The 10,690-nt window shown below is 50.4% G+C and overlaps 1 long non-coding RNA gene across 1 annotated transcript in view; it reads left to right on the top strand.

Annotated features, from left to right (window-relative positions):
- LOC121026945 (uncharacterized) overlaps positions 1-1,650 on the top strand; it is a 10,986-nt gene extending 9,336 nt beyond the window's left edge. The window contains exon 3 of the long non-coding RNA XR_005788510.1: positions 156-1,650. This is a non-coding gene — a long non-coding RNA (uncharacterized LOC121026945). The remainder of the gene's footprint in view (positions 1-155) is intronic.
- Positions 1,651-10,690: the final 9,040 nt, after the last annotated feature.

Raw genomic sequence — 10,690 nt, 5'->3', positions numbered from 1 at the left:
AAGCTCACTTCTCCAGCTGCTTTTTCTCCCCCTCACTTCCTTCCCCTCTCCGTCCCTAGGGAGGCCTTTCTCTGACCTTCCCTGGCAGAGCCATAGGGCAACTGCTGGCTTGCCTTTGTGCTACTCAGCTAAAAAGCTAATTCCATTTCTCCCAGGGCCCTTCTGGATTCTGTTGCTGCCGCTCTTCGCCTCAAGGGTCTACTCCCTGAAAGAAGCCAGAGCCTTCCTCTCCCAGCTCCTCCCATCCTAAAACCCAACCACCAAGCCGATGAAGCCAACCCTCTTCTACCCTCTAGTCCTTCGGCCCCAGTCTTGGTGGCGACCTGTTATCTCCAGGTCTTATCTCCTTGGCTCCACCCCTACTCTCCACCCCATGGGGCTGCCTCTGCCCCCTCCACCCTCCACCCAGAGCTTCTGCTCAGGTCACCAGCAACTTCGGTCCCTAAATCCAACGCGCGCTGTGTGGCACTCCACCTGCCTGACCTTCCTGCACCAGTTCCCCTGTTGACCACTCCCTGCAGGGAGCCATCTGTCACTCCTGTCCCCCCACCCCACCACTGCTCTGCCAGCAACTTCTCAATGCCCTTTGTCAGTTCCTCCCCCACCCAAGCGTTGCTGTTCTGTCTTGAGCCCACTCTTCTTCCCAAGCTCTCTCCCTTGGCATTCCCATGGATTGAATAGCCAATGAGTCCTAGGGCCACATCCCAGCCCAGACCTGTCTCCTGGGCTCTGGGCCTGGGCACCCAACTGCCTCCACTGGGTGTCTCTACAGCAACTCAAACCAAGCATGTCTGGAACCATCTCATGATTCTATCTCTCAGACCCGCTTTCCCTCCCAAGCCCCTATGTCCATAAACAGCACGATCACCCACCCTGCGTTCAAGCCAAAAACCTGGGAGTCGCTGACCCCTTCCTCTCGCTCTCGCTGCACCCAGTCGCTAAGTCCTGCCGAGTTCACCTTCCAAATGCCTGTGCACTCCATCCAGACCTCCTGATTCAGATGATGCCACCTAAACCTGGGACACCCCACCTGTGCCCCAATGAGGGGGTCCTAACTGATCTCCCTAAGCCACACTTACCCCACATTCCACTCTCCTTACAGCAGCCAGAGGGATCTTTCTAAAACATACATCTTTTTATGTCATTGGCCACCATCTTCCAACTGCTCCCCAGTGAAACCCCCAAATGGGTGGCACCTTGTGCCATCCGCCCCCAGCTCTCTGAGCACCAGCCTCCCTGGCCCTTTCACTTTCCTTCAACTCACCATGCTTCTCCCTGCCTCCAAGGCTTCGTTCTCTCTGCTTTCTCTGCCCAGAATGCATTTCCTTCTCCCCCTGACCCATCCCCAAGAGATCAGGCCAAGGGCTGCTTCTCACATTTCCCACCAGCCCACATTTCCGCACAGGGCCCCTAGGGTTCATCGGCCCCCAGCTTGTTTGCACTCACCCATGGGTGCCTGTGGTTGCTTGATTCATGTCTGTCTTGACTCCTGGACTGAAAATTCCATGAAGACCAGGGGCCATGTCTGTCTTGCTCAGCCTACAGCCACACTGTGCCTGGCACATAGCAACCCAGAGCTCCACCTTCCCGGGACATCCCCTGTCTACACAGCCAGCATTCACTGCCCCAGGAATAAACTCAAGTCTGGAATTCAAGGACTCGCCTTTCCAATGCCCCCTGTCCTCAACCCTCCACACATACCTTCCCCATCCATGCTGGGGTGCCCCTGACTCCTCCCCTTGTTCCCACTACTTCTCCCAGTTCCCACAATAGCCAGCTCAAGCCTACCACCCCCAGCAATGCTTCTGTTCCCTGATCACACAGCCCACCCCCCTCTGGATCGGCAGGAGTCCCTCGCTCCCTCCAGGATGATACCACAAGGCACTAGGGCTCTTCCCGATCCAGCCCAGCCTACACTCTCAGCTCCCCACCACGCACGCACCCAACAGCCTGGAGTCCGGCACAAGGGGACCTGGCCTTTAAAGCCATGATTCCTGGACTCATCTCCCGCCTCCGTCTCTGACAAGTTTCGGGACCTTGGACAAGTTGCAAACCTATGCTAAGCCTCAGTTCCCTCACACGTGAAACGGGACCAGTCATAGGTCCCAACTGATCCAGCTTTGGAGGGATTTAACAAGGAAATCCGTAAGAAGTGTTTTAGCCCAAGTAATTAGCTTGACACCTACTATGTGCCACCATGAGGCCTCTGGGCTTCTTGCTTCGATTGTGGCCCTGATTGGTCAACAAACCCGTCCTTCCCACTGGTCCTGTGCTAAGAAGGGAGGCTGGGTCCCTTTCATCTCTGTATCCCCCTTGCCTAGCCCAGTCCTGGTCCCGAGAAGACTCAATAAATGCTTATTAATGAGTAGATAGACCACACACTTGGCACAAATCATCTCATTCCTTCACTTTGGTGCGTATAAATCTTATCTCTCCTAACACAATTTGAGCTCCAGGGTATGGGGGAGGGGAACAGAGGGAGGAAGGGATGGGGTGTCTTCATGTCAGAGCATTCAGACCTGGGAGGGAGCCCTGAGCTCCTGACATCCCTCTACCCCCCACGGTGCCCAGCCCGGAGAAGAGAGTCAAGGAGGCATTGTTGACAGATGGGCCCGCCATCTTCCCCCAAGAAGAAGGCATGTTTCCCCGTACGAGATATCGCCCTAATTACTCCCGGGTCCCTCCCCTCCACACACACATCTGCTTTCTTAGGCAAGAGCCTGCTTGACTTACACAGAGTTCTTTTGGCTGGCGGTTCTGAGCCAGCTTGGCCAGTTTCTTCAGAAACTACAGCACAAAGAGAAAAGAAGTTTTCTTAAAGCCACAGAGCACAAAACCAGAACAAGGGATGGGTCAACTGTCATCAGCAAAAGACCGGCAATAAACTAGCGTTGGCTAGATAATCTCAACGCTGTCCAGAAGGCAGACCCGGATGGTATAGTAGAAGGGTTTTAAGCGTGTTGAATTCTGTACTCAGAGAGTCTCGGGTTTGAACGCAGGCTTTGCCCTTAACTCACGGGCGACCTTGGGCAATTTACTTACCCGTTCTAAGTCCAGTTTCTTTGTCCATAAAGTGAGGATAATATTAGTACTAGCTCAGGAGGGTTTAATTAGACAAGTGCTCGAAAGCTTGGCTGTTGTTTATCATTACTATACCATCAGATGTCATTGGGTGACAGATCTGGAAGGAAGCTCCAAGGTCGTTTGGGAGGAGAGGGCACTGCAGCCCGTCGTAGTGGTGGCCTGACTTGGCTAGGACATACAGGAAATGGACGCTTTCTCTCTCCCCCTGCTCACGACGTCTTGCAGACAACCAAGAGGCGGTTGCTCACTTAACCCCTAGATTCAGAGAAGGTCACCCGCCCTTGATTTAACGAGCTCAGACTTGCGGCTCTCGAAGGGGCATGTGTAGGGGGTCTCCATGCCAACATTAGGCTTGTTATCAAGAGCCCATTTGTTCAGGAGTGGGCTCCCTCCAGCCGGGGGTGGCAGTGCCTGTGGATAATGCCATGACTGCGAGGGGGATCACGGCCTTCACCTGCCATCCCTCCAAGAGGCAGGGGCTGTGGCTAGGTGTGCTGTGCACAGAGCCCGGGCCCTTGCAGGGATGAGGACCTTAACGCCAGGTAGGCAAGGCACGGCGGGCTGCCCCTCCTTCGGTTGGGCTCAGCAATCTGGCCTGTCCTTAGCTCGGCCCCGGGGCTCTGCCTGCCCACCTGCCTGCCAGATGGAAGACCTGCTTCTACTCACCCCAGATATACCTTCCCCACCGCCCTTCCCTCTCCCTGATGCTACAGAACCCCCAGCTGGTCCATCTGGAATGGCCCGGGTGAGCACCGGGCAGGGGGCAGGGGGCATGGCCTCCTAATCACGGCCAGGGAGGCGTTAAAGGCTGCTCTTTTCTCGTGCTGTGGAAAGGGCCACACTGAGTCAAGAAGGCAGGTCCCAAGCAGTCTTTAAGTGAGGGGCCTAAGATGTGTGTTCCGTGCTGACGGGGAACCCAAACCGGACTCTGAATAACAACAACAACACCTGTCCTTCCTTAAGCAGCCACCTTCTTCTTGGTCCAAACCACATGCCATCCCTTCAAAGCTTATAGCGGCTCCTTCTGCACTGGCTGGTTCGCGAGGATGCGGTGGGAGGCTGCATCTGTACTGGAGCACCTAGGAAGGGGGTGTAAGTTAGGGCAGGTGGTGCAAGAAACCATCAGCCGGTCCTCTGAGGAAGTACAAACAGGGAAGTGTCACTGGCCAGGGTAGAGGATGCTCTCCAAACACAGAGCCAGGAGGTCCCTGTGGCCCTGGGGAAGGGTGTGACAGGACTCACTGGGGCCTCACAAAAGGATCTCCCGCTCCAGATCCTTTGCAGGCCTGGTCTCAGAGATGCCGGTGGGCAAATCTGCATGGAGACCAAGAACCCTGCACGTTCAGTGTTATGTCTTAAAGACTGGCATAACCCATTGCCCAGGAGAGACTCCAAGGGCCCGTCCCACTCTCCACGAGTAAGGGGAGGGTCTGAAATGATGACCTGGTCACCCACCCCAGGGTCCAGGATATTGGTAAGAGAGCAGGTTCTGGTTTCCCATGAGGCTGAGACTAGAAACCCTTCTTGGCCTGGCATGATGGTTTGCTTTGGGGCCAATGGCCAAGTTTGTGGATGTGAGTCTAAGAAAGCTATAACCTTGGAGCCAATCTGTAGTGATCACAGAATCCCAGGCTCCGTCACAAGCACAAGGGTCCATGAAGCTGGCAGAACATGTCTTCAACAGCGCCCCCACGTGGTAGCAGCAGAAGCAATAACACCAATGGCTTGACGAGAACTAGTTTCTTCCTGGCCAAGAAAGCAGGAGTCCCCTCTTTGGACAGGGAAAATGAGTGGGTTCATTTGGACAGGGGGAAGCAATGGCTTCAATCAGGAGATATTGGACTCCCACTAAGTTACACAGGCAGGAATTTGAGCAATTAACCAGAAAATTAAGAGACTTGTGAGCAATCTCTCCAAAGTAGGGAGGTAGGTGATTCTGGTCACAGCATGGAATTTAACTATCTCAGTGGTTCCTTCTAACAGCCCTTCAAGTGGGCATAATTATGCACATAAATAAATGAGAGGGGTGCCTGGGTAGCTCAGTTGGTTAAGTGTCTGACTTTGGCTCAGGTCATGTTCTCATGGTTCGTAAGTTTCAGCCCCACATCGGGCTCTCTGTTGTCAGCATGGAGCCTGCCTTGTATCCTCTGTCTCCTCTCTCTGTCCCGCCCCCTGCTCACGCTCATGCGCACATGTGCGTGCTCTCACTCTCTCTCTCTCTCTCTCTCTCTCTCTCTCTCCAAATAAATAAATATTTTAAAAATTTTAATAAAAATAATTACAAATACATAAATACACGAGGACCAGGAGGCTCCAAGATGTTTAAAACACGTACAAATTCACACCCCTGCTAAGTGTAGGAGCAGGACTGGAATTTTGTCTTTTCGGTGCTGCAAGAGAGGAGAACAGGGGCTTGAGGCCAAGAGACAGTGGGTTCTTCTCAGAGCAGCTCTCTTTCCCCCTTCAGGCCACAGCCGAAACGACCCCTTTATCAAAGATGCCTCGGAGCCACATAACGTCCGTTGGGTGGGGTTCACCTCATTATTTCCTGTACATCAGGACATTGTTTCTTTCTTGGAATATTATCAGAATGATTGCAACATTGTTTTTATTTGTATTTTTCAAATTCTCTTCCGTCTGTCTCTGCCAGGAGACCATATGCCCCCCCGGGCAGCTATGTTCACCTCTGAGGCCCAGGGCTCAGTGCGGGGCTGAGCCCATACTGGGAACCCAGTAACTCTTGGTTGGATGAATCATTGAGTAGATAGATAATGGGAACTTGAAAGCATGTCTTCTTTGGATGAAGCGAAAGGCCTGTTCGCAGGGAACTGGGAAGATTCAGGGGAGATACAAGCCCCGTCTCAGAATTCCAAAGGGCTGGGAGTCCCTTAACAGCAGGACTCTGTGTGGCGCCTGGGTGGCTCTGTCAGTGGAGGGTCCAACTTTGGCTCAGGTCACGATCTCGCAGTTTGTGAGTTCAGACCCCACCTCAGACTCTCTGCTGTCAGCGCCGAGCCCCCTTCGGATCCTCTGTCCCCCTCTCTCTCTTTCTCTGCCCGTCCCCCACTCGCACTCTCCCAAAAATAAATAAATTAAAAAGAAAAAAAAAGCAGGACTCTTCCTAGTTAGGGGACCTGGGCCCCTTGGGAGGTGTCAGGCCTGAGGCATGGCCGCTCAGGAACTCAAAGCGAAGCAGGTAAGGGGGCTCCAAGGAGGAGGTGAGGTTGCAAGGTTTCCTGGGGGATTATCAGGAGCAGTGATCTCTAGGCAGAGACATAGGTTCGTCTGCCAAAACTTGCTCAGAGCAGCTTCCGGGCCTCCTGGCCAGATAATTGCAAACAAAATAGACTGGGGCCTGGGCAGCAGCTACAGCTTTTTCTATACAGGGCCCTGGGATGGGGCACGCAGGAGCAGGCACCGGGGCCCTGAGTCATAGAGAGAAACTCCACATTCAGAGCAGCTAAGAGTCCGGGTTTGGAACTCTTCTGTGCGATGGTGGACAAGGCCCTGCCTCTCTCTGGCAGCAAGCTTCCCATCTGCAGACTGACAACCAACCCACTGGGCACCCACACTGTACCTGGCCAGCACTGGGGACAAGGAGCCACAGACACTGCCTTCCAGGCAGCAGGGAGGGAACACATTCTCTGTATCCAGGGCACTGACTGATACGCACTAGGTCGGATGGGGAGGGAGATCAGCGGGGTCCTTCTGGGAGGAAGGGGAAGGGGTCCAAGCTTTGAGCTCTTTCTCTGCCCTGGCTGGGGAGACTCTGACCACCTGGAGGGGATAGGGGATAGGAAGGTGGCCAAAAGAGAGACTTAGCCTGAGGCACTGCAGGACCGGCTGGTGACACCTGGGACTCTGAGGCCGGCCCAGGTTTCCTGGAGGGAATGTGTGCTCATGTGCATTTATGTTATGCTCTTGTGTATTCGTGTGTATGTATACGTGTGGGTCACGTGTTTGTGTGTTTGTGCATCTCTACACTCGCTTGCATGTGTGTTTTTCCAACTATGTCTAATTACATCTCGTATATGCCTGTGCATGTGTATGTCCTTGTGTGTGTGTGTGTGTGTGTGTGTGTGTGTGTGTGTGTGTCTAGGTACACGTGGGGAGTACAAGGGATGCCCGCGTTAGATTCATTTATTCACTGCACAAATATTTACAGAGTGCCTACTGTGTGCCACATGTTGTCTTTGTGCTGTGAACACAGAGATGAATAAGAAATTCAAGGTCTCTTTCCTCATGCAATTTACAAAGTGTAAGAGACAGGCAGCAAATGGGTGCATAAATAAATGAATAAATAATCTCAGGTAATGATCACTGCCGTGAAGGAAAAACAGCAGAATAATTGCAAAGATAGTGACTTGGGAAGAATTACTTTGTATAAAGAGGTCAGGAAAGACTGCTTAGAAATGCAGAATCTGGGGCCTCAGCCCAGACCTGCTGATTCAGAATCTGCATTTTAACAACATCCCCTAGATGAGTGCAGGTGCATTAGAGATTAAGAACCACTACATTAAAAAATATATAACACATATATGACATGAAGGGGAAAAAAAGGAAATATAGGCAAATGCTACAGATTTCCTTCTGCTACTCCGAATGATCTAATAGTTGATGTTTGTCGATTTCCTCCTTCCTTGGGCAGGACCCAGTAAGGTCACCCAGTCATTCCTGTGGATCTAAGACTTTAAAAGGCCATCTAGGGCCATGGTGGTCTTCAACTTTTAGCCTAAGACAGTTTCCCCCCCCCCCCATTACCCCTTGCTGCCACTGACTATTGGAAAGTTGATTTCCTTGCGATAGTCAGAATCAATAACCCCAATCAAATTGTAACCCCTCTTTCTGCTTGTTTGCCCAGTGATGTAAGCCATCTTCAATGGTCACCAGCATTCTCAACTTGCACTTCAATACAAATGGTCTTATATCTTCTAGTGGAAGCATTTCTTTTTTGGGTGCTAACACGTTTCAACCTCAAATTTGGGGAGAATGTTGTTAGATGGAATTATGAGTGCTGCCACCCTTGCTCTGATCCTTGAAGGGATCCTTGGTCCTGGCCATGCAGTCTAGCTTTGGGAGAAACAATAGTATGCATAGGTAGTTGGTTAAGAGTGTATATGGCACCTTGGTGCGCCTGGGTGGCTTAGTCAGTTGAGCGTCCGACTTTGGCTCAGGTCATGATCTCCAGTTCTTGAGTTTGAGTCCCACATCGGGGTCCCTGCTGTCAGCACAGAGCCTGCTTCGGATCCTCTGTCCTCCTCTCTTTGCCCCTCCCATGCTTGTGCTGTCTCAAAAATAAAAACCATTTTTGAAAAAAGAGTGTATATTGCATCCTATAACATGACCTCCTGGCATCATAATCTTTTTAAATTCCATTTGGCTCTGGAACTAAGTTTTTCATTAGGTCATTCCATGATTCTGTGGGTCCATCTGCTTCTGGGCAACAGAGTATCTGGTATGACCAATGGATCCAATTAGCTTCAGTCTACTGGCTTACTCCTTTCTATAAAATGAAGTCCTTGGTCTACAGCAATGTCGCATGAGATACCACGACAGTGGATGAAGCATTCAGTGAGTCTGCAGATGCTGCTGCTGATAGAGTGATGGTGGGCAGGGAAAGCAAATCCAGATCCAGAATAAAGGGCGATTCCAATGAGGAAAAATTGCTGTTCCCTCCCATGAAGGAAGAAATCCAATGTTGTCTATCTACCACCGGGTGACATCCATGGCTGTTTTTTCACTGAACCCATTGAGCAAGCAGTGAGGCGGTCAGGGAGAGAGCCTAACCGGCGTCCACAAGGAGATCATCTCGTCCACCTGTTTATTAAGGTTCTCCCTTCCAGGGTCTTTGTGAACTTCTGGCGAGTGTTCTCAGAGGAGGGAAGTTTGCTTATGGTGTCGGGCCCATGCTGCCCTGGGAAGATCTCCCTATCCTGTCCTTCAGGTTTACCTCTAAATGGGCTGTAATATCACAGCATCCTACTTCCAGTTGGTGCCAGCAAATCAAGAAGAGCCATTTGGTAACAAGGTTCAGAATGTTTTCTCTTCAGTAAGCTGCTATAGGGAATTCCTATGAGAACAGAAGAGGGGGCTGGAAAATACAGAGCACGCTGCAAGGTGTAGCCACCTGCTTATGCTATGTATTTGTATTTTCAGGACTTGCTTGGGTCTGGACCCATTTATGCAATTTCCCCTTGATGAAGGAGCATTGTTGGGCACACTCAATTTAATGGCTGGGTGGACCAGATAACATGGCAGGTTTCTCAGCCTTAATGATTACCTCATAGTTTATGGTCAGGTGTTTAGCCTCAGTGCCAAGGGTCAAGCCAAAGGCTGTTTCTCAAAAGGTGGATAGTTATTTGCCTGAGAAGGCACAGCCTCACTGCAAAAATGAAGGGTTTCCTATGAAATGTGATTCTCCTAGCTGGTCTTGCCAAAGACTCCATATGGGATTGTAATCAGCCACAGATACTTCAAGAAGCATTGAGTCATGTGTATCAGAAGAACACAGCTTGAAGCCTTAACCATCTCTGACCCCATCTAAAGTCAGAAACTTTTTTGATCACTCAGGAAATGGCTTGAAGTAATATACATGAATGTAATCTCTATGATGATTCCATGATGAATCATGGATCCCATGAATGTAAATGTCATCTCTAAAATTCAAAGTAACTCACCAAAATGACGAGTCCCTTTCTTAATGATCAGGGATGCAAAGTTTGACAGCCCCATCTTCATTCTGAAGTAGATATTCTGAATTTCCCAGATTACTATTTTCCCAGCAGCTTAGCTGGGTTCCCTGTATTTCTCAGACTACTCTGCCCCCCTACCCACTCCCCAAAGCACAATTGTACTTCAAGATGCTTGCCATCTTATGACCTCTCGGTCTTACCAGCATTATCACCAATGTACTAGACTAGTGTGGTGTCCTGTGCAATGATGAAATGATCAAGGCCCAATGAACTAATGTGTGGATTAGACATAAAGTCGGATAGTTGGCATAGCACTGAGGCAAGACGGGAGGTATACTGCTGTCCCTGCCATGAGGAATCTAAGTACTCTTGTTCCGACAGCAAAGGGAGAAGAGAGAAAATAGTCCCTGAGTATCAGATTTGCATTCATTTGTTCCAATCATGAGACCATATGTGCAACATTGTGGAACTGTAATTGGAATCACCACCTGATTAATTATAATAATCCATTTTCATTCTTTACAACTCATCCATCTTACACACTGTCCAAATTAGAGAGTTAAATGGAATCACTACGCCTACATCTTTCGCTGACAGTAGCTTGAATCTTTGTGATTCCACCAAAGTATTATTGCTCTGACTTGCTATTTTGATATTGTTTGGGAACCTACGATAACTTTCACTTGGCCTGTCCATGCTCCATGGTCAGGGAGCCAGTGTAGTAAATCTGCCAGTTGTGAGGTTATCTATTCTAACAATACTCTTAAAACATGGGTAAATGGGCACAGACAGACCTTCTATCTGCCAGGGAGCAGACACAAATCAACATTCTATTTATCATCGGATCCCTGTAAACCCCCTACTCTAATCAGGGCTAATCTGGGTCTTTAAGAATTGGCATTAGTTGGGGCGCC

Source organism: Herpailurus yagouaroundi, unplaced genomic scaffold (assembly GCF_014898765.1).
Source record: "Herpailurus yagouaroundi ecotype Mexico unplaced genomic scaffold, PumYag 77, whole genome shotgun sequence".
Lineage (NCBI taxonomy): Eukaryota > Metazoa > Chordata > Mammalia > Carnivora > Felidae > Herpailurus > Herpailurus yagouaroundi.
The sequence above is the reverse complement of the archived record's forward strand: the minus strand, read 5'-3'. Positions and strand labels throughout refer to the sequence as shown.